This window comes from Garra rufa, chromosome 20 (assembly GCF_049309525.1).
Source record: "Garra rufa chromosome 20, GarRuf1.0, whole genome shotgun sequence".
NCBI lineage: Eukaryota > Metazoa > Chordata > Actinopteri > Cypriniformes > Cyprinidae > Garra > Garra rufa.
Genome location: NC_133380.1, coordinates 5,989,352 through 6,011,422, shown reverse-complemented (window position 1 = coordinate 6,011,422; position 22,071 = coordinate 5,989,352).

The window sequence follows — 22,071 nt, the reverse complement described above, 5'->3', positions numbered from 1 at the left end:
AATACTTATTTAACTTATTTAAATGTTATTCTGTCTTTTACTGTTCAAATAAACCTTCCATTAAACTTATAGACTGATAATTTCTTTGTCAGTGGGCAAACATACAAAATCGGCGGGGGATCAAATAATTATTTTCCCCACTGTATCCATTCAAATTATTTTGAAATAAACATATCTCTTAAAATATATGTGTGTATATAGAATTATACCACAAAACAGTCATTTCATTTAAATGTTTAGTTATTTTCCTGTGCAATTTGAACTTTTTTCATGTTGTCTTTTTTTGTTTAGAGAGATACAACAGTAAATTGGTGAAATTAATTAGAATTACATTCATATTAAATATCTGAAAATAATAATACAAACATGATTCAGATCTGGATTGCAAATATTTTGCCATCTCTTTGTACTTTTTCACACATTTGTCCCTATATAGGACATTTGCTAAAACTGTACAACAGGGACCATCAAATCTGGCCTACGAGATCCAATTTCCAGTAGAACTTATCTCTAACCCTCATCAAACACACCTGAGCATGCTAATCAATGTCTTCAGGATCATTAGAAAATCACAGGTAGCTTAGTTTGATCAGGGTTGGAGCTAAACTCTGCAGCGCATTGGCCCTCCAGGGTAAGATTTGCTGAATCCTGCTGTATAGTGACTGTCTCTGATGGATAAGGAGATCTGACACTGTCAATACAACATCAAGCTAATTGATCTGAACCCTGTGCTCCCTACAGACAAGATATCCAGCAGCATCATAGATGGTTATGCCATCATACAGTCAAGCCCGAAATGATTTATACCCCTGGCAAATTCTGACTTAAAGTTACTTTTATTCAACCAGCAAGTTTCTTTTTTTGACCGGAAATGACACAGGCTTTTCCCAAAAGATAATAAGACGATGTACAAGAGGCATCATTGTGGAAAAAAAAAAAAATATTACTCATCTTTTATTTACATTTGAACAAAAAGTGGCATGTCCAAAATTATTCATATCTTCTCAATAATCAATAGAAAAGCCTTTGTTTTGGCTATTACAGCAATCAAATGCTTACTATAATTGCTGACCAGCTTTTTGCATGTCTCCACTGGTATTTTTGCCCATTCATCTTTAGCGATGAGCTCCAACTCCTTCAGGTCGGAGGGTCTCCTTGCCATCACCCTGATCTTTAGCTCCCTCCACAGATTCTCAATTGGATTTAAGTCAGGATTCTGGCTGGGCCACTGCAAAACGTTAATGTTTTTGTCCACTAACCATTTCTTCACCACTTTTGCTGTGTGTTTTGGGTCGTTGTCATGCTGAAATGTCCACTGGTGCCCAAGGCCAAGTTTCTCTGCAGACTGCCTGATGTTGTTGTTGAGAATCTTGATGTATTGGTCCTTTTTCATGGTGCCATTTACTGTGATTAGGTTCCCTGGTCCACCGGCTGAAAAACACCCCCAAAACATTAGGTTCCCACCACCATGTTTGACAGTGGGGATGGTGTTCTTAGGGTTGAAGGTTTCTCATTTTTTACACCAAATGAAGGCTACATCATTGTGGCCAAACACTTAAATTTTTGTTTCATCTGACCATAAAACAGAAGACCAGAAGTCTTCTTCTTTGTCCAGATGAGCATTTGCAAAGGCCAAGCGGGCTTTTGTGTGCCTTATCTGGTGTCCTCCTTGGTCTGCGTCTGTGAAACCCAGCGGTGTGCAGTGTCCGTTGGACTGTCTGCCTTGAGATGTTGCCACCAGCAGAGCCCAGATTCATCAGGATGGCCTTGGTGGTGATTCTTGGATTCTTTTTTTTACCTCTCTCACTATCCTCCTGGCCAGCACACTTTTGGCTTCCGACCACGTCCTCTGAGATTTTTCACAGTGTGGAACGTCTTGTATTTTTTATTAATACTTTGCACTGTACTGACTTGTGAGCAGCCACAATGCGCAGCTGCAGGTCCTCAGTGAGAACCAACAGCAGAGACCTTCTGTTTTTCACCTGTTGAGTTGATTAAAACAGCTGTTCCCAATGAATCAGGGTAATTAGGATGCTTTAGAACAGCTTGGACTATTTGGAATAGTATAGAACTTTGGATTTTGCCATAGACTGTGACAGTTTTGAAAATGCCACTTTTTGTTCAAATGTAAATAAAAGCTGAGAAATATATATTTTTTTTCACAATGATGCCTCTTGTACATCGTCTTATTATCTTTTGGAAGAAGCCTGTGTCATTTCCGGTCAAAGAAAAAACTTGCTGGTTGAATAAAAGTAACTTTAAGTCAGAACTTGCCAGAGGGTGTGAATAATTTCGGGCTTGACTGCACATGTAGCCATGTGTTTTTATCTATCACTGATCAGCTGCTACTAACCAGATTTGTGAAACGCAAGAAGGTAAGAGGATGTTACTGACCTTTTCAACAACCACATGTAGCTTTTGACAGTTTACCTTTCAGCTAATTTATAATTTATATACTGCAAGTGCATTTCATCTGCCACTCCAGAGGACAGGCAGGTAGTTGTGGGACAGAGTAAATGTGTGTGACTTCAGCAGACATTCTTCATATTATGTGTTATGGCTTCTACTTTTATTCATGTGTAGATAGTAACTCAATTATCTGAGAATACAGTCATCAGTTCGATTCCCTGGAAATGCATATCCCAAATGAAATGTAATTTGCTTTGGGTTAAAGTGTCTGCCAAACTCAATTTTCACACTCTGAAATCCAGGTATCATCACGAATAACTGTATCTTGGCAAAAACCTCGGCCTGGATGAACGCCCATCATCAGAAGCCGACATTATTGAGTCGTTATTCTTCCCAGCCAAAAACCACCTTCTCATTTTAATAAACAACTCAAATGTCTCACCAACATAGAAAGAACCTCAAAAACTTTTGTGTCTCGCTGGACAACAATTTCGTGTTTGTGACCACAATCAAGAATCTTCTGCAGAACATCTTCTGACTTTTTCCTAACTGTTCAAATTCTGGTGCAGGCTCTGGTTTGCTCTCATTTTAACTACTGCAATTCAGTCCTGGCGTATGCAATCAAAGCTCCACGACTCATCCGGAATAATTCTCGACCTTCCCAACCCAAATTGATTCAACATTTCCAAGTACTCCCACATTACACCTCTGCTGATTCCAGCTTGTCCTAATGTACAGGGCAGTCAATGGTCAAGCAGTCCAAGAATCCATCTGCAGCAACTCAAATAACTTTGAACGAACAGCCAAACAAGATTTATAAACAATGTCTCTTCTGTCATGAAGTTTAAATAAAGCATGCAAACTTCTCTGACTTTCATCAAGGATTGATAAACCAAGGCCTTTTACATATAATTGGCTCAATTACATGACATTCGTTTTTCTAGACATGTTTTAGAGTGGGTGGACATTTGAAATGAATTTGGATAATATTTTTTGTAGTGAGGAAAAAAGTTTTTTCTTTGAAAGAAAGTACATTCATTTAGCAGACTACCAGTCAAAAGTTTTTGAACAGTAAGAATTTTAAAGTCGCTTCTGCTTATCAAGCCTGCATTTATTTGATCCAAAGTACAACAAAACTTTCTATTTGAATATATTTTAAAATGTAATTTATTCCTGTGATCAAATCTACATTTTCAGCATCATTATTCTAGTCCTCAGTGTCACATGATCAGAAATTATTCTAATATGCTGAAAATGATATGAAAATAAAAGTTCAAGAAAATATTTAAAACAGTTAAATACATTTTATATTTACCCCCCCCCCCCCCCCAAAAAAAAAAATGTTACAAATGATTTCTATTTTAGATAAATGTTGTGTTTGTAAAATTGGTTCAACATTCAACATAAAAATTTTTTTATAGGCAGCAAATCAGAATATTAGAATGATTTCTGTAGGGTCATGTGACTGGAGTAATGATGTTAAAAATTCAGCTTTGAAATCACAGCAATAAATTACATTTTAAAATATTTTCAAATAGAAAACAGTTTTTTTAAATAGTAAAAGTATTTCCGAATTTTACTATTTTTTCTGTACTTTGTATCAGATAAATGCAGGCTTGGCGAGCAGAAGGGACATTTAAAAAAAAAAAATCTTACTGTTCAAAAATGACTGATTTATTTTTTACTGTCTAATCATTAAAGTATCCTGAAAATATATATATCACAATATTATAAATTTGAATAGCCTATATATTAATAATTAACATATTAGAGTGATTTGTTATAAAGGTAAAGCAGAAAACAGGAAAAGACTAGAAATTCAGATCTGCCATAATAAACTGCATTTTAAATGATAATAAATTAGAAAACAGTTGTTTTTAATTATTGTAATTACTTAAAATTATAATTATAACATTTACAATTTGACCTCAAAATTGTGTGTACGCACACAGATTAATTTGTGATTTATTTTTTATTAGTTTACAAAAATATAAAATTAATTAAAAAAACACATAATAATAACAATAATTATCATCATTTTTAACATAAACCTCATGATAGTTAAAATAAAAAAATTCATAATACTGCATTTTTATGTTGAGAAATTTATTAATATCTACATTTATTCATTTAACAGACCTTAAACAATAAATAAATATGTTTCATGAATAAATATGCATATAAGATAAACCCTTTCAAGGTAACACTTTACAATAAGGCTCATTGGTTAACATTAGTTAACATGAACTAAGAATGCACACTACTTCCACAAAATGTATTATTCTTATTGTTAATTTTGGCATTTACTAATGCATAATTAAAATCACAAGTTGTGTTTGTTAACATTAGTTAATGCACTGTGAATTGACATGAACAAACAATGAACGACTGTTTTTTTATTAACTAACATTAACTAAGATTAACGTGTGTAATAAATGTATTGTTCATTGTTCATTAATGTTAGTTAATACATTAACTAATGTTAACAAATGACACTTTTATAAAGTGTTACCCTTTTTAATTTATGACTTTAAACTGCTAAAAGATTTTTCTTTTCGACATCAAGCACATCTTGCCATTGACCCTAATAAAACGTCCCCTGCCTGATTCACACCAACTGCTGACCAAAAAAAAGCGTTATTCTCAACAGAAAAGGTTGGAGGTCGTTTACCTCTCCAGCTGAAGAATTTATGAGGAGCAGTGAGAAGATTGTTTTCGTACACATTAAGTCAGATGTGCCTTTGTAATGCAATCAATAGACATATAATCATTCCTGCTCCGCATGAGCACTTTTGGGAAAACAGTGAATCAAAGGAAGAGCTCTGGACTATAGAGCAGTTAGGTCACGTCCCTCTTTTCCGCTCTCTCTCTCTCTCTCTCTCTCTCTCTCTCTCTCTCTCTCTCTCTCTCTCTCTCTCTCTCTCTCTCTCTCTCTCTCTCTCTCTCTCTCTCTCTCTCTCTCTCTCTCTCTCTCTCTCTCTCTCTCTCTCTCTCTCTCTCTCTCTCTCTCTTTTTCTCTCTCCATGTATAGTGCTGTATTGATTGCTGCATTTAGCTGAGTTTTAGCATGCTTTTAAAATCACTCCAACTCCCAGGCCCTAGAGATGCTTTACTCTTCTGAACACGTCACACTTATTCCTACCACATCCGTCTGTATTTACAGGCATACCGATTTTTAAAGAAGTCTAATAATGGAAGGGGCATTTTGACTAGAAGGATTCGTTTCTATTGAATCGATTAACTGGAATTGAAGCGGCTTCTGCGTGTTTGCTAAATGTGAGTGATTTAAATGGTTTCCCTTTTGTTTAAAAGAATATATTTGATTAAACTGCAGCTAAATGGATTTAACTTGTTAGATTGTGGTCTTCTTTCTAGCCTATAAAGAAAGACAAGAAGAGACTCTGGCTGATACATAAAGCAACACTGTAAAATATTTGTAATTATGATAGGAAAAAAACTCTAAAAATGCTCAGTTGCTCAGCCTAGTCTCAATGTTTATAGGTATTAGTATATAAAGTTTACAAGCACAAAATGTAAATATTTGTACTTTTAAAAAAAAATGCTGAAATGTACAATTTGGATGTACAGTAGTGGATCAAAACCTTTCATCAAAGTTGTCCTAAAACAAAAAACAATACCCATTTTTGTCTTATTGGACAACTTTGATGAACTTTTTTGGATCCACTTCAAATGTTGACTACTTTATTTTAATATTTAAAGGGGTCCTATTATGCTTTTTCACTTTTTGAACTTTAGCCAGTGTGTGGTGTGTATGTTTGGGCATAAAAAAAAAAAACATCTAGAAAGTTACAATCTCAAAGTCCACTCCAAAGTGAGATATTTAGTTTTTAAAAAATCCCTTTTCAAGAACTACAACGAAACGACTCATTTGGACTACAGCGTTTGTTTTCCGGAGGCTATTATGTCACAACGTAATTCCTGCCTACTGAAATTAAATTCGTTGGCGGGTGGGGTATTTGCCTAACTTTAGCCATGTACAGTCGTGGCCAAAAGTTTTGAGAATTACATAAATATTGGAAATTGGAAAAGTTGCTGCTTAAGTTTTTATAATAGCAATTTGCATATACTCTAGAATGTTATGAAGAGTGGTCAGATGAATTGCATAGTCCTTCTTTGCCATGAAAATTAACTTAATCCCGAAAAAACTTTCCACTGAATTTCATTGCTGTCATTAAAGGACCTGCTGAGATCATTTCAGTAATTCTCTTGTTAACTCAGGTGAGAATGTTCATCATTATGTCAGGCTGATTGGGTTAGAATGGCAGACTTGACATGTTAAAAGGAGGGTGATGCTTCAAATCATTGTTCTTCCATTGTTAACCATGGTGACCTGCAAAGAAACGCGTGCAGCCATCATTGCGTTGCATAAAAATGGCTTCACAGGCAAGGATATTGTGGCTACTAAGACTGCACCTAAATCAACAATTTATAGGATCATCAAGAACTTCAAGGAAAGAGGTTCAATTCTTGTTAAGAAGGCTTCAGGGCATCCAAGAAAGTCCAGCAAGCGCCAGGATCGTCTCCTAAAGAGGATTCAGCTGCGGGATCGGAGTGCCACCAGTGCAGAGCTTGCTCAGGAATGGCAGCAGGCAGGTGTGAGCGCATCTGCACGCACAGTGAGGCCAAGACTTTTGGAAGATGGCCTGGTGTCAAGAAGGGCAGCAAATAAGCCACTTCTCTCCAAAAAAAAACATCAGGGACAGATTGATCTTCTGCAAAAAGTATGGCGAATGGACTGCTGAGGACTGGGGCAAAGTCATATTCTCAGATGAAGCCTCTTTCCGATTGTTTGGGGCATCTGGAAAAAGGCTTGTCCGGAGAAGAAAAGGTGAGCGCTACCATCAGTCCTGTGTCATGCCAACAGTAAAGCATCCTGAGACCATTCATGCGTGGGATTGCTTCTCATCCAAGGGAGTGGGCTCACTCACAATTTTGCCCAAAAACACAGCCATGAATAAAGAATGGTACCAAAACACCCTCCAACAGCAACTTCTTCCAACAATCCAACAACAGTTTGTTGAAGAACAATGCATTTTCCAGCACGATGGAGATCCCTGCCATAAGGCAAAAGTGATAACTAAGTGGCTTGGGGACCAAAACGTTGAAATTTTGGGTCCATGGCCTGGAAACTCCCCAGATCTTAATCCCATTGAGAACTTGTGGTCAATCCTCAAGAGGCGGGTGGACAAACAAAAACCCACTAATTCTGATAAACTCCAAGAAGTGTTTATGAAAGAATGGGTTGCTATCAGTCAGGATTTGGCCCAGAAGTTGATTGAGAGCATGCCCAGTCGAATTGCAGAGGTCCTGAAAAGAAGGGCCAACACTGCAAATACTGACTCTTTGCATAAATGTCATATAATTGTCGATAAAAGCCTTTGAAACGTATGAAGTGCTTGTAATTATATTTCAGTACTTCACAGAAACAACTGAAACAAAGATCTAAAAGCAGTTTAGCAGCAAACTTTGTGAAAACTAATATTTGTGTCATTCTCAAAACTTTTGGCCACGACTGTATTATGGACAGCCGCTTTTGGGATGCTACAGTGAGCCGCAGGTCGGCTGGTTTAAACGCGAGCTTTAACTAAAGGGTCCGCAAACTGCTCCGGTAGCCGTGCTGAAGCCGCGCCGTTCACGTTTGTTGTACAGAGGGTCCAAACACACTCAGATCCGTGGCTGATGTAAACACGAACATTGACTAGTGATCATCCGTGGATGCGTAGGCGCCTCGCCATAGACGTGCAGTTTGTGGTAAGAGATTTATTCATCATACAGATAGCTTTACTAGCCTTATGGTTTCGGGCATGCACATAATTAAATACATTAGCACAATAATGATAATATCGTGTCGATAGGACCAGGCTGACGATAGGACCAACAATACTGTAGCGTTTTATTTATTCACCCTTCATGCATCCTAGGTGTATATGACTTCCTTCTTTCAGACGAATGCAATCGGAGTTATATTAAATCAATTCTGGCACTCATACAACAGCATGGACTGAACGGCACAGGCAAGTGTTCCATCAGTCCAAAATAAGTCGATCCATAATAAAAAAGTGCCTCACATGGCTCCGGGGCGGTCGGTAAAAGCCTCCTTTAGCGATCAGATGTGTTTTTGTAAAAAAAAAAATCTATATTTAAAACTTAAAAATCACTTTAATCAAGTTTGCTGCTTTGGGAAGGGGCACAGCAGGGCGGAACACGGTCTACGCTGTTTGCCAATCTCAACGCGGTGGGACTGCTGACCAATCACAATACATTTGATTTTTCGGAAGGTGGAACCCGGAACTAATCGAGCCGTTTGTGGCAGCCTGGGGAGAAAGCTATTGTAATAATGTAAATTATGTGAAAAATTATGCGTTTTTCGAACCACCAAGCATGACAGCATGTTCAAGTACACCCCCAAAACAGTGAGTTTTGATGTTTACAGTCACTGTTTAGGATGGAGGTGAAAATTGCCAAATAAAGGCTTGGATTTAGTTCTGTTGCTCACAATTGTATGAATTCTAAAGATTTGGATTACAGCATATGAATAAAATGGATTCCATTTGTAACTATGTTGGATTTTTGGTGTATTTTATGGTTCTATTGTCACAGCATGTCTGAGAAAATGCCTTTTGTGTCATGAAAAACAAAGTAAATATTACATGATAAGTAATTTTGGTGAAATGTTATCCTTTTTAAGGGTTTAACGTGTAGGCTAGTTTAACATTTCATATTAAGTAAATTAGTAAACTATTTAAAAATGCAACTGAAAACATAATGCCATTGATATGACAACTGAAAACAATAATAATAAAATTAATGATTTCATTTGTAAGTCTGTAAAGTTGTTCATACGTAAATAATTTACATTTAAATGCTGAAAACATGTCAGTACTGTACATTTAAAGGAGTAGTTCACTTTCAGAACAAAAATTTATAGATAATGTACTTACTCCCTTGTCATCCAAGTTGTTCATGTCTTTCTTTCTTCAGTAGTAAAGAAAGTTTGATTTTCAGGGGAAAATATTTCAGGATTTTTCTCCATGTAAGTGGAGAAAGCGAGTTTGAACTTCCAAAATGCAGTTTAAATGCAGCTTCAAACAATCCCAAATTTAGTTGTAAATGATCCCAGCCGAGGAAGAAGGGTCTTATCTATATTTTATAAAAATTACGTTTGAGGTTAAAAGTGTTTGAGGTTAAGAAGTATATAAACTGTAATTAAAAAATATATATATAAATAATTGTTTCGCTAGATAAGACCCTTCTTCCTCGGCTGGGATAGGTTACAACTGCATTTGGGATCGTTTGAAGCCGTATTTAAACTCAATTTTGGAAGTTCAAACTCGGGGCACCATAGTCCACTATATGGAGAAAAATGCTGAAATGTTTTTCTCAAAAAAACATAATTTCTTTAAGACTGAAGAAAGAAAGACATAAACATCTTGGGTGACAAGTACATTATCTGTAATTTTTTGTTCTGGAAGTAAACTTCTCCTTTAAATGCTGTAAATTTGTCAGCATTGTACGTTTTAGTGTTTGTAAAAACAGAAGTAAATGTACGCTTTGTAGAACCACATTTTACATAAAATGCATATGAATTATCATTATATCGTATTGCTTTACAATATACAGTGAGAAACTATAAATGGTTTAACATTATATGTAATTTTACTGTAAAATACCATAATTTTTCAAATAAATAACCTATTTACCAATTAACAATGAAATGCAGGACATTCCTACACTCTTAAAAATTATGGTGCTTCACAATGCCATAGAAGAACCTTTTTTGTCTAATGGTTCCATAAAGAACATCTGAGGAACCTTTCTGTTTCACAAAAGGATCTTTGTGGCAAAATAAGGTTCTTCAGATTATAAAAAGGTAAGAAAGAGATGGTTCTTTATAGAACCTTCAACTGAATGGTTCTTTGTGGAACCAAAAATGGTTCTTCTATGGCATTGCTGTGAAGAACCTTTTAAAGCATCTTTATTTTTAAGAGTGTAGAAGTCCCTGTATGACACATCATATATGATTATATTTTACATAATTTAGTATCATCTAATTTTTGTTATTAGTCATGTTCGGGTGGTGTGTGGTTCATTTTATGACATTTAACCCTGTGTAATGTCAATATATTAGTACTGGTAGTGTTATGGACAGACTGCTTACTATGAACGCTGATTCATCATGGTGTTTTCTGTATTATTCTGTATTGTTATGAAGGTAATCAGTGTATTTTAAGGCTTTAATGTAAAAAGTATATTTTAGTAGTTAGGGGTATTAACATTGTCACCTAATGACATTTTTAAATACACAGGTGACAATATGCTATCCTGCATGTCTCAAACATTGTCATCATATTTTTTTTTTTACAGTGAATTTCTGGTAGTTGCAAATTTTATACTGTAAATTTAACAGGGTTTTATTTGTCATTTATTTATTTATTTATTTTCAGAATTGAACTCACAACATTAGTGTTGCTAGTGCATGTGCTGCTGATTAAGCTACACAGAGTTGTTTTTACAGAAGAGGGGAAAAACACTTGCAGCTGTGGATGCTAGAATATTCAACAAAACAAAAAACAACAAAAAACAAAATAACAAAAAAAGAAGAATTTAAACCAATAAACCCAACATCCAACAGTCATTTTCTGCAACTAAAATCAGCTTTGTACCTTTAATATATACTGACAAAAAATACTTTACACAATTAGAGAAACATTCATTTAGCAACACAAGATGCAACATAAAACATTAATGATAACAAAATCTAATAATAAGCCAATAATAATTGAATCCAAAACTGTATAATTAACAGTATTTTAATGTTAAATGATTTAAAATTATGGAAAATGTAAGATTAGTTTTTCACCATTAGGTTTATACAGTAAGGAAACTCGCCATTAACCTATTTGTTTATTTATTCACTGTAGGATTTTTCAGAGATCAAAGTACATTTTTTTTTACAGTGTAGGAATGGCAATAACATAAAGAAATCAAATGATAGCCCAGCATAAACCATCAAAAATATATAATAAATGAACCTGCAAGGACCAGAGGGAAAGTAAAACAGAGATAGTTCACTCGAAAATGAAACAAAATTCTGTCATCATTTACCCAACCTCAAGTTGTTTCAAACCTATATACATTTACTTCTTCTGCCTAACACAAAAGAATATATTTTAAAGAATTTTTAGTAACCAAACAATTGCAGGTTTTTTTCCATACTATGGAAATCAAAGTCAATATCTTTGTGTACAAGATAAAAAAGAAGCTTGTACAGGTTTGGAACAACTTTAGGGTGAGTAAATGATGACACAATTTACATTTTTGGGTGAACCATCTATCCCTTTAGGTAAAATCTAATTTTGTGGAATTCCATTGGATGTATACAGATTCTATGTGGGCCTGGCAAAGATGGTGCATATCTAATGATACGATCTCATCCAATCAGGACTGACGTTCACCGTTGTTCTTTTTTCCACCCTCAACTTTATTTACAACATCTGTTGTAAATGTGTTTTCTTGGAAAAATCTCTGCATTGTTGCTGGGCAGTGTCTCAGCTAAATTACCTCTAATTACCTGAGCTTCAGCCAGGACATTATCATCACCTTAACAATCAGGACAAATGGTGCTAAAAGAGGAGGGAAAAAACCCTATGTGTCTGTGGCTTTAGCTATTGTGGGAAAATGGCCTCTGGAAAGTCTCCAAATAGGCTTGGCAGTAAAATTTATTGTAAAGGCACGGCTTACTCTTAATGCCTTTGAAGGGATCTTATGCATTCATTAGACAGTCTGCCATCCCGGGATGATCTGAGCCAAGTGAATAAAGGAAAGTGGAACGCAGAATCTGTTATGGCGAGGGTAAGGTGACTTAGAACAAGAGCGGAGAGATGTTACGGCATCTGCTTTCAGTCGTCGCCTGTCACTTACGCACAGAGGGGATCTGCTGTCAGAGGGAGAGCGCAGCAGGACACGAGGACACATACTTTGAGGATCAATGAAAGCATTGGCACGGTGACAACCGATTCTCGGCTTTCTTCAAAACATTCTGAAATGTCAACCAAGTGTCTTTGTGTTACAACAATATCGGTGTAAATCATTACTCACAGCTAAATGGATGTACTGACCCAGAGGAAGATTTTACTGCTCAGAAGTTGCTCTTTCATTGCATAGAAGATGCTTATTATCAACCTTGTCTAATATTTCCCCATAATATAGAGAAATTGAAATGAATGAGAATTTTTGACATACAGTAAGAGTATAGAGCCAAGAAAACAAATGTGAATATACAGGTAACTTAATTTTAGAGTATAAAAAAAGAAAGTCATAAAAAACAAATATTGATATTACAGTTTTGTACGGTAATAGTTTTTTTCTCCCCATAATTTAGGGGTGTCACGATATACCGGTATTGACAATATGTTATTTAAATAATGAAATATCTGTTTTAAATAATAAAATATGTATATTGTGTTCATTACACTGCAAAAAAAAAAAAAAAAAAAAAACTTAAAAAAAAACTTTTCTTACTTAGATTTTCTGTCTTGTTTCCAGCCAAAATATCTGAAAATTCTTAAATCAAGATGGATTTTCTAGACGAGTAAAAATTATTTTATTGTTTTCAGAAAAAACAAGCCAAAATTAAGTGATTTTTTGCTTAGAACAAGCAAAATAATCTGCCAATGGGGTAAGAAAAAAAAAACACACTTAATTTTGACTTGTTTTTTTCTGAAATAATTTTTACTCGTCTAGAAAATTCTTCTTCATTTAAGAATTTTTAGATATTTTGGCTGGAAACAAGACAAAAAATCTGAGTGAGAAAAGCATTTTTTTGCAGTGTAGGTGTTTTGTTATATACCAGTATTGACAATATCCATGGCCACATGCAATTTGTTTCATTCATACTCGACGCTGCAGGGCGCCCTAGCACAGAAAGTCCACAAGGAAAGACTTAAAGGAGTAATCCAGCTATAGAGAATGGGAACGTGACGTCAGCAATGCACAGCATTCTGGGATTTAGGGACACGGACACTACAGTAGAGACTGGGTAATAGTGGAGGTAGATGTTAAAATTGATATTAAACAGTTTAAAACACATTAGAATGGAGAACCCCTGCTGTGTTATGAACTGCCATATCTGCTCTCATGTCCGGAGTGGAAACCAGATCTAAAATGAAGCGCAATTTTCTGCTTTTCAGCTTGAAACAACACAATGGTGAAAGCAACTTGACCAAAATCTGGTTTTGTCATTTGTATTTATTAGTTATAACAGATTCATAATCCCTGATCCACTTGAATGTGTAAGTGCTCACGCTATGAATAATGTACAAAACACGTTTGGGAATGTTATGTGTGATACAGCTCATTACGATCACTCTCTATGTTCATAAAGCAACCACTGATTCATAGTTCTTATTCATGAGAAATTCTATTTGTTCCATTTAGGTGCAGTAAAAGTTATTTTGTTATATGCTTTCACAATATCATTGATTTCAGAACTGTAAGTTTACTTCACTTCAGAACATTCATTCATGGATTAGCGCTGTGCTATGACCTGCAGCGTCTTCGCACCTTTTGAACTGGAATCATTTCGAAATAACCTGTGATGTCCACATCGCAGGGCACTTACTTTCGGTCAAATAGCACAATCGTATGAAGTAGATACACAAAATGTGCAGAGCGGTGGGTCACTTACACAATCAACTGGCTGAGATCAAGCTATAGTGTGTTTAAAGAAAATGTTCTGTGATAATGACAGCTGTTTGTGTAGCTTCTCAGTAAGCTGAAAGCATGTGAAAATACCACATTTAATAACATGTTTTTATTTCCAAACTCACTTCATAACGTCAGTCAAGTGTTTGAAATAAATCCTTATGTGAGATATCTGTGGCTTCTTACAAAAAAATAAGGCAAACAACATATTTCATAGTGTGTTAATTTCTAAGTGATAAAGGCATTGCATTATAAATATACTTTATTATAATGAAAATTATAAGAATAAGAACTCAGATAAACCATATATTGTCATAGTCATGTGTTTATTATGAAAGCAGTTAAATCTTCTGTTTATTCAGATGGAGCGATTCCTCTGCAGGGCGTATTTGGAGTTTCCACACGAAAGTGCCCTCTGGCCTTCGAATGAAGATTTACTACTGATCACAGAACCGTGCTTCACTGAACGGTACCCAAACCCTAGGGTATTCATACGACCTCTTTTCCCCAGACATGTCCTGTTTTTGGACTTAAAATAATGTGTCCACCCAGGATTCCTAAATCGCCCAAAATGTCTGGGATTTGATTCTTGCTTTACAGTCGCCATTCATTGTGTGTGTTTTTGTATTAAAGCCTCGCACGAGACTGTTTTCTAAATCCCGCTCCTGCAAACATTCTAATATTGAATATATTTTTTGCGCATCACAGACTTTCCATCAATATGCTGAGTATTTAAATCGCTTTGGATGCAGGTTGTGGGATATAGGGTTGCCAAATCTGCAAGACAAATTCACAACTGCAAGAAATTAAGTCAGAATTGCCAAATAAAAACTCACAATTGCGAGTAATAAAGTCAGAATTGCAAGATAAAAACTCACAGTTCTGACTTTTCCCCCCAGAATTCCATGATATAAACTCACAATTGAGAGAAATAAAGTCAGAAATGTGAGGTAAAAACTTGCAGTTCTGACTTTCTTCCTCCGAATCAAGACAAATTCACAATTGCAAGAAATAAAGTGAGAATTGCGGAAAAAAATCTCGCAATTCTGACTTTTTTTCCTTAGAATCACGTGACAAATTCACAACTGAGAGTAATAAAGTCAGAATTGCAAGATAAAAACGTACAATTCAGACTTTTTTCCTCAGAATCGGGACATAAACTCAATTGCAATAAATAAAGTCAGAATTGCAAGATAAAAACTAGGGATGCACCGATACGAATCGGCCGATCATGCTTGCGCGTTTTGTCAGTAAAGCCGGTTCTGTAATCAGCGGTAAATGCCATCAGGTGCGTGATTTCACGTTGAGCCATATATACTACACACAGCCGTTGTTTACAGACGAGCTGCGCAAATCAATGTTCATTATCAGTGTGAATGTGCGCAGCTCGTCAGTGAACAACGGCTGTGTGTAGTATATACGGCTCAACGTGAAATCACGCACCTGATGGCATTTACCGCTGATTACAGACAAAACTGACAAAACTGACTTTACTGACAAAACGCGCAAGTGATCGGCCGATACGAAGCGGTGCATCCCTAATAAAAACTCACAATTCAGACGTTTTTCCTCAGAATAGAGACATAAACTCACAATTGCGATAAATAAAGTTAGAATTGTGAGATAAAAACTCACAGTTCTGACTTTTTTTCCTCAGAATCGCATGACATAAACTCACAATTGCGAGTAATAAAGACAGAATTGCAAGATAAAATTCACAATTCAGACTTTTTTCCTCAGAATCGGGACATAAACTAACAATTGCGAGAAATAAAGTGAGAACTGCAAGATAAACAAGAACTCAAGAACTCACAATTTTGACTTTTTCCCTCAGAATTGCATGATATAAACTCACAATTGCAAGATAAAAACGTGCAATTTTGACTTTTTTCCTTAGAATCGCATGACAAATTCACAATTCTGAGAAATAAAGTCAGAATTGCAAGATAAAAACTCGCAATTCAGACTTTTTTAGGCCTACTTTAGGCCTACTTTTAAAGGTTTATACGCTATCATTAAATATCAGTTCCCCTGTGGTGAAAAAGATTTTTTACTTCCAGAACTCAATTAAAAAAATTCAACAGGTAAAAGCACTCTGGGACATGAAGTATTCTTCCACCTTGGTTTACTAATCTATTAAATGTAATAGAGGAATATACTGCATATAAGTTAACCAAATTTATTATGTGTGATGTTTAAAACACCTTCTGTGAGAATATCTGCTGTCTGTATGCGGGTTATAGCAGTGAGAATGTGCATTTCTACATGTGCTGGGATAAAGTGTGTAAGTTTTTCCATAGAATTCCAGTCTAAAGCCCAAGCTTAAGTGAGATATGTGGCAAAAGTGCTACATCAAGATGATCGTTAAACAAAGCCGAGGTTTAGATTGCAAGAACATTCCACCAGCCGCTAAAGGGCACAATTGCAGATGTTTTTCAGGTTGTGGGTTGACTTTTTTACCTCCTGACACCTTGAACCACAAATATTATTAAACTTAAGTGTTACTGTTTATCCTCCTGCTGTTAACCAATGTCTGTAGCACACGACATTGCAGGCAATCTCTGCATCGGCAAAGCTTTATGGGTTGTATGAGAAAAAAAAATGACTTCTCTCCACACTCATAATTTCTCTGAACTTTGCTGCCAGGCAGCCGACACATTTATAAGGTTCTGCTTTTGTTTGAGTAACTTTTTCACCTCTGTTCTATCTGCTGCTGTCCATCTGATATCCTCCTCCAGTAACAACATGCTTTGGATTAAAGGCTTCACATCAAAATGTGTAAAAGTGCAGATTCACTTTCAGCTTTTTATGTTCTCAACATGTTTTTCAGAGACTGGGAGGATGTTAACTATGAAGTAGTGCAGTAGTTCTCAAGCGGATTTGCTTGAGGACTTACATTGGATATCAAAAGGTGATTCAACACAATATCAAATCTATTTGGTACCAAAATGTCCTTAAAATTGGACAATGACTTTCCGTCCATACTGAGAGAGCATTTTTGTCTAGGAATTTGCTTTTTGAAAACCGTCTCCAAAGTGATTTAATTTGAAAACACTATTTTCACATTTGAAGACTTCGGCTTTTGAAAACAATGACACATATTTAGTCATGTGACGCATATTGTACCAATAGATGTCTATTTTTATACCAGTACTGCTACTTTCACACTGTTTCTAAAGGTACGTTACTTAGTAATCACAATTCTGCAAAGAAGACAGAAAATGAACTCATAAAATAAAGTGCATCCATCCATCATAAAAAGTGCTCCACATGGCTCTGGGGGGTCCTTCTAAATAAAATTGATGTCTTATGCAAGAAAAATATCCATATTTAAAACTTTATAAACCTTACTCTTTAGCTTGCGCTAACTGTCGTATGCAAGTTCATGAGAGAGTGGCATTTGAGCAGATAACGTAGGACGTAGGTGTAGCATAAGGTGAGGATATGCTAGTCTCTGGAAAACAAAGTTTTGTTTCCTCTTGGCATATATTGAAATCCTCTGACATTTTTCTTCACACATTCTCATTTTGAACGTCTGATTTGTGAACAACATCACTTACATACATTACTTTTTATGATGTATGGATGCACTTTAATGTATTTCAATATCCCAACAGCCATTCACACGCTTAAAAATAAAGGTGCTTTAAAAGGTTCTTCACGTGATGCCATAGAAGAACCATTTTTGGTTCCAAAAAGAACCATTCAGTCAAAGGTTCTTTAAAGAACCATCTCTTTCTTACCTTTCTTTTGCCACAAGGAACCTTTTGTGAAAGGTTCTTCAGATGTTAAAGGTACCATATGGAACCATTTAGAAAAAAGGGTTCTTCTAAGGCATCGTGAAGTTGCAATTAAAAAAAAAAATAATAAAAAAAATTCTCAGAATCGTGTGATATAAACTCACAATTGAGAGAAAAAAAGTCAGAATTGTGAGATAAAAAACTTGCAGTTCTGACTTTCTTCCTCAGAATCAAGACAAATTCACAATTGCAAGAAATAAAGTCAGAATTGCGAAAAAAAAAACCTTGCAATTGTGACTTTGTTCCTTAGAATCGCGTGAAAAATTTAGAATTGAGAGAAATAAAGTCAGAATTGCAAGATAAAAACTCACAATTCAGACTTTTTTCCTCAGAATCGCGACATGAACTCACAATTGCGAGAAATAAAGTCAGAATTGTGAGATAAAAACTTTACTTGAGCAAAAAGAACCATTCATTCAAATCTCTTTCTTACCTTTCTTTCGCCACAAGGAACCTTTTACAGAAATGTTCTTCAGATGTTAAAGGTTCTTTATGGAACCATTCAGACAGAAAGGGTTCTTGGCATCGTGAAGTTACAATTTAAAAAAAACTGTCAATTTTTTTTCTCAAAATCGTGTGATATAAACTCACAATTGAGAGAAATAAAGTCAGAATTGCAAGATAAAAGCTCACAATTCAGACTTTTTTCCTCAGAATCGCGACATGAACTCACAATTGCGAGAAATAAAGTCAGAATTGTGAGATAAAAACTTTACTTGAGCAAAAAGAACCATTCATTCAAAGGTTCTTTAAAAAAACATCTCTTTCTTACCTTTCTTTCGCCACAAGGAACCTTTTGTGAAACAGAAATGTTCTTCAGATGTTAAAGGTTCTTTATGGAACCATTCAGACAGAAAGGGTTCTTGGCATCGTGAAGTTACAATTTAAAAAAAACTGTCAATTTTTTTCTCAAAATCGTGTGATATAAACTCATAATTGAGAGAAATAAAGTCAGAATTGCAAGATAAAAGCTCACAATTCAGACTTTTTTCCTCAGAATCGCCACATAAACTCACTGTAAAAAAATTGCTGTAGTTCTGCAGCTGGTTGCCAGTAATTTACTGTAGATTTTTAATTTATGTTATTTACTGGCAACAGTTTGTTCAAAGTTAAATGAACATTAAACATTAACAAGTCTTTGTCTTTACAGGATAAAACTATAAAATAACAACCTACTGCAAAGCATTCTGGGAACCAGAAACCTTCATCAACCTTTTTCTGTTTTTTTTCCTTCAGATTTTGGTTCCCAGAATGCTTTGCATGAGGCTGTTATTTTAGTTTTATTCTGTAAAGATAAAGACTTGTTAATGTTTAATGTTCAATTAACTTTGAACAAACTGTTGCCAGTAAATAGCATAAATTAAAATCTACAGTAAGTTACTGGCAACCAGCTGCCAGTAATACTGTAATTTCTACAGATTTTGTTTACAGTGCTCACAATTGTGAAAAATAAAGTCAGAATTGTCAGATAAAAACTTTACTTGAGCAAAAAGAACCATTGGTTCAAAGGTTCTTTAAAGAACCATCTCTTTCTTACCTTTCTTTCGCCACAAGGAACCTTTTGTGAAACAGAAAGGTTCTTCAGATGTTAAAGGTTATTTATGGAACCATTCAGACAGAAAGGGTTCTTGGCATCGTGAAGTTACAATTAAAAAAAAAACTGGCAATTTTTTTCTCAGAATCGTGTGAACTTATATTTAGACAAAAAGCTTTCTTCTATGGCATCGTGAAGCACCTTTTATTTTTAAGAGTGCACTTCCATTATAAAGCCTGGAAGAGCAAGAACATTTTTAATATAACTCTGATTGTTTTCATCTAAAAGAAGAAAGTCATATACACCTAGGATGGTAAAACTATCCCTTTAAGACACACTCTTTTGGATACCACATCTCAGAGCCTTCTTAGGTGAAAAGTGCCATTTATTGACATTCAAAGGCGGTTGTGTAACATATGCACTGCATACTGCAAACTCTTGGCCCGACAGAGGCATTTTGCATCAACACTCCTCTATTGTAAAGGGAGTGTTATTGGATAGTATTTCTCATTGACACTGGTTGACACTGGAAAATATTCTACGCAAACATCTGCCAAACCTATTTATTTTGCTTATGGTTAGTTAGATATTGTTTTTTGGGTTTAAAATTGTTTTTCTCTGCTGCTCGTGACAGACCTTCGGTTGAGAGCCTCTGACCCAGAGGTCCTGCTGCACAAGAGGGCGACTGATTTAAATGATCGTTCCGCCCGCTCTAGCAAAGTCAGGAGAGCGTTGAATCTGACAAACAGGATGTCACCTGTTCAGGTATCCTGTCAGAGCTCTGAAGATTCCAGCACTTCAGTTGTTCCACAGGCGTCGGCATTCTCTTGTAGAGAGGCGTCCAGGGATGCTCAGAAAATGCAGGAGCTAAAATTGTATTCCATCGTAATACGTTCCATCAACCGAAACGGGACACTCGCTCGCTGGAACATATCGACCAGCAGGGCTTGTTTTTCCCCCGCAGACATCATCTTTTTTATTACATTCTGTCCCTAATGAGAGCATTGCTCTCTGCTGCCGTGTGCCATTCCTGTCTCACAATTCAATATGGCTGTATGGTTGTTCAGGTCTTAGCAGGGAGACAAATGAAGGAACTTTTCTTCATGTTTCTTCAGCTGAAGCTCAAAGAAAAACTTTCCTCGTTTTCATATTCCACGGGTAACACATGATTCACAAAAAAGTTATTACATCTTAGAATTTTAGAATGATGATTACCAATGTCTATGGGAGAGATACGATTCTTGGATCATATACTGATAATATGTTTAAGAGCTTACATTGCTTGTACTTTAAAATGCATTTAAATTAAAACTAAGATGTTGAAATTCAGTGCATTCAATTTTTATGTTTCTGAAAAAAGTATTAAAGCAGCTTACTGCAGTTTTATTCTGATGTGGTTCTCAAATGTCTTGAGAAAAAGAGTCAACAGCGAATTGATTCACAGAACAAATTCCTTTTGATTTTCTGAACAGCAATTCAGTGATGTTTCGAAAGGCATTTATGTGACTCATAAGAAAACCTATTAAAAGGAGAGGTTTGCATTAGAATCACATGATATAAACTCACAATTGTGAGAAATAAAGTCAGAATTGCGAGATAAAAACTCACAGTTCTGACTTTTTTCCTCAGAATCGCATGATATGAACTCACAATTGAGTGAAATAAAGTCAGAATTGTGAGATAAAAACTAAAGTTTTGACTTTACCTCAGAATCGCGTGATATAAACTCACAATTGTGAGAAATAAAGTCAGATTCGCAAGAAAAAAAACTCACAATTCTGACTTTTTCCTCAGAATCGCATGACAAACTCATAATTACAAGAAATAAAGTCAGAATTGCAAGATAAAAACTAAAGTTTTGACTTTTCCTCAGAATCGTGTGATATAAACTCACAATTAAGAGAAATAAAGTCACAATTGTGAGATAAAAACTCGCAATTTAGACTTTTTTCCTCAGAATCATGACATGAACTCACAACTGCGAGAAAATTAGTCAGATTCGCAAGAAATAAACTCGCAATTCTGACATTTTTTCCTCAGAATCACGTAACAAACTCACAAATGAGAGAAATAAAGTCAGAATTGTGAGATAAAAACGTGCAATTCTGACTTTTTGCCTCAGAATCGTGACATAAACTCACATTTGCAAGAAATAAAGTCAGAATGGCAAGATAAAAAATTGAAGTTTTGACTTTTCCTCAGAATCGCGTGATATAAACTCACAATTAAGAGAAATAAAGTCAGATTCGCAATAAATAAACTCGCAATTCTGAATTTTTTTTCCTCAGAATCGCATGACAAACTCACAAATGAGAGAAATAAAGTCAGAATTGTGAGATAAAAACTCACAATTTTGACTTTTTCCTTCAGAATCACGTGGTATAAACTCACAATTGTGAGTAACAAAGTCAGAATTGCAAGATAAAAAACTTGCAATTTTGACTTTTTCTCAGAATCGTGTGATATAAACTCACAATTGAGAGAAATAAAGTCAGAATTGTGAGATAAAAACTTGCAATTCTGACTTTTTTCCTTAGACTCGTGTGACATAAATTCACAATTGAGAGGAATAAAGTCAGAATTGCAAGATAAAACTCGCAAATC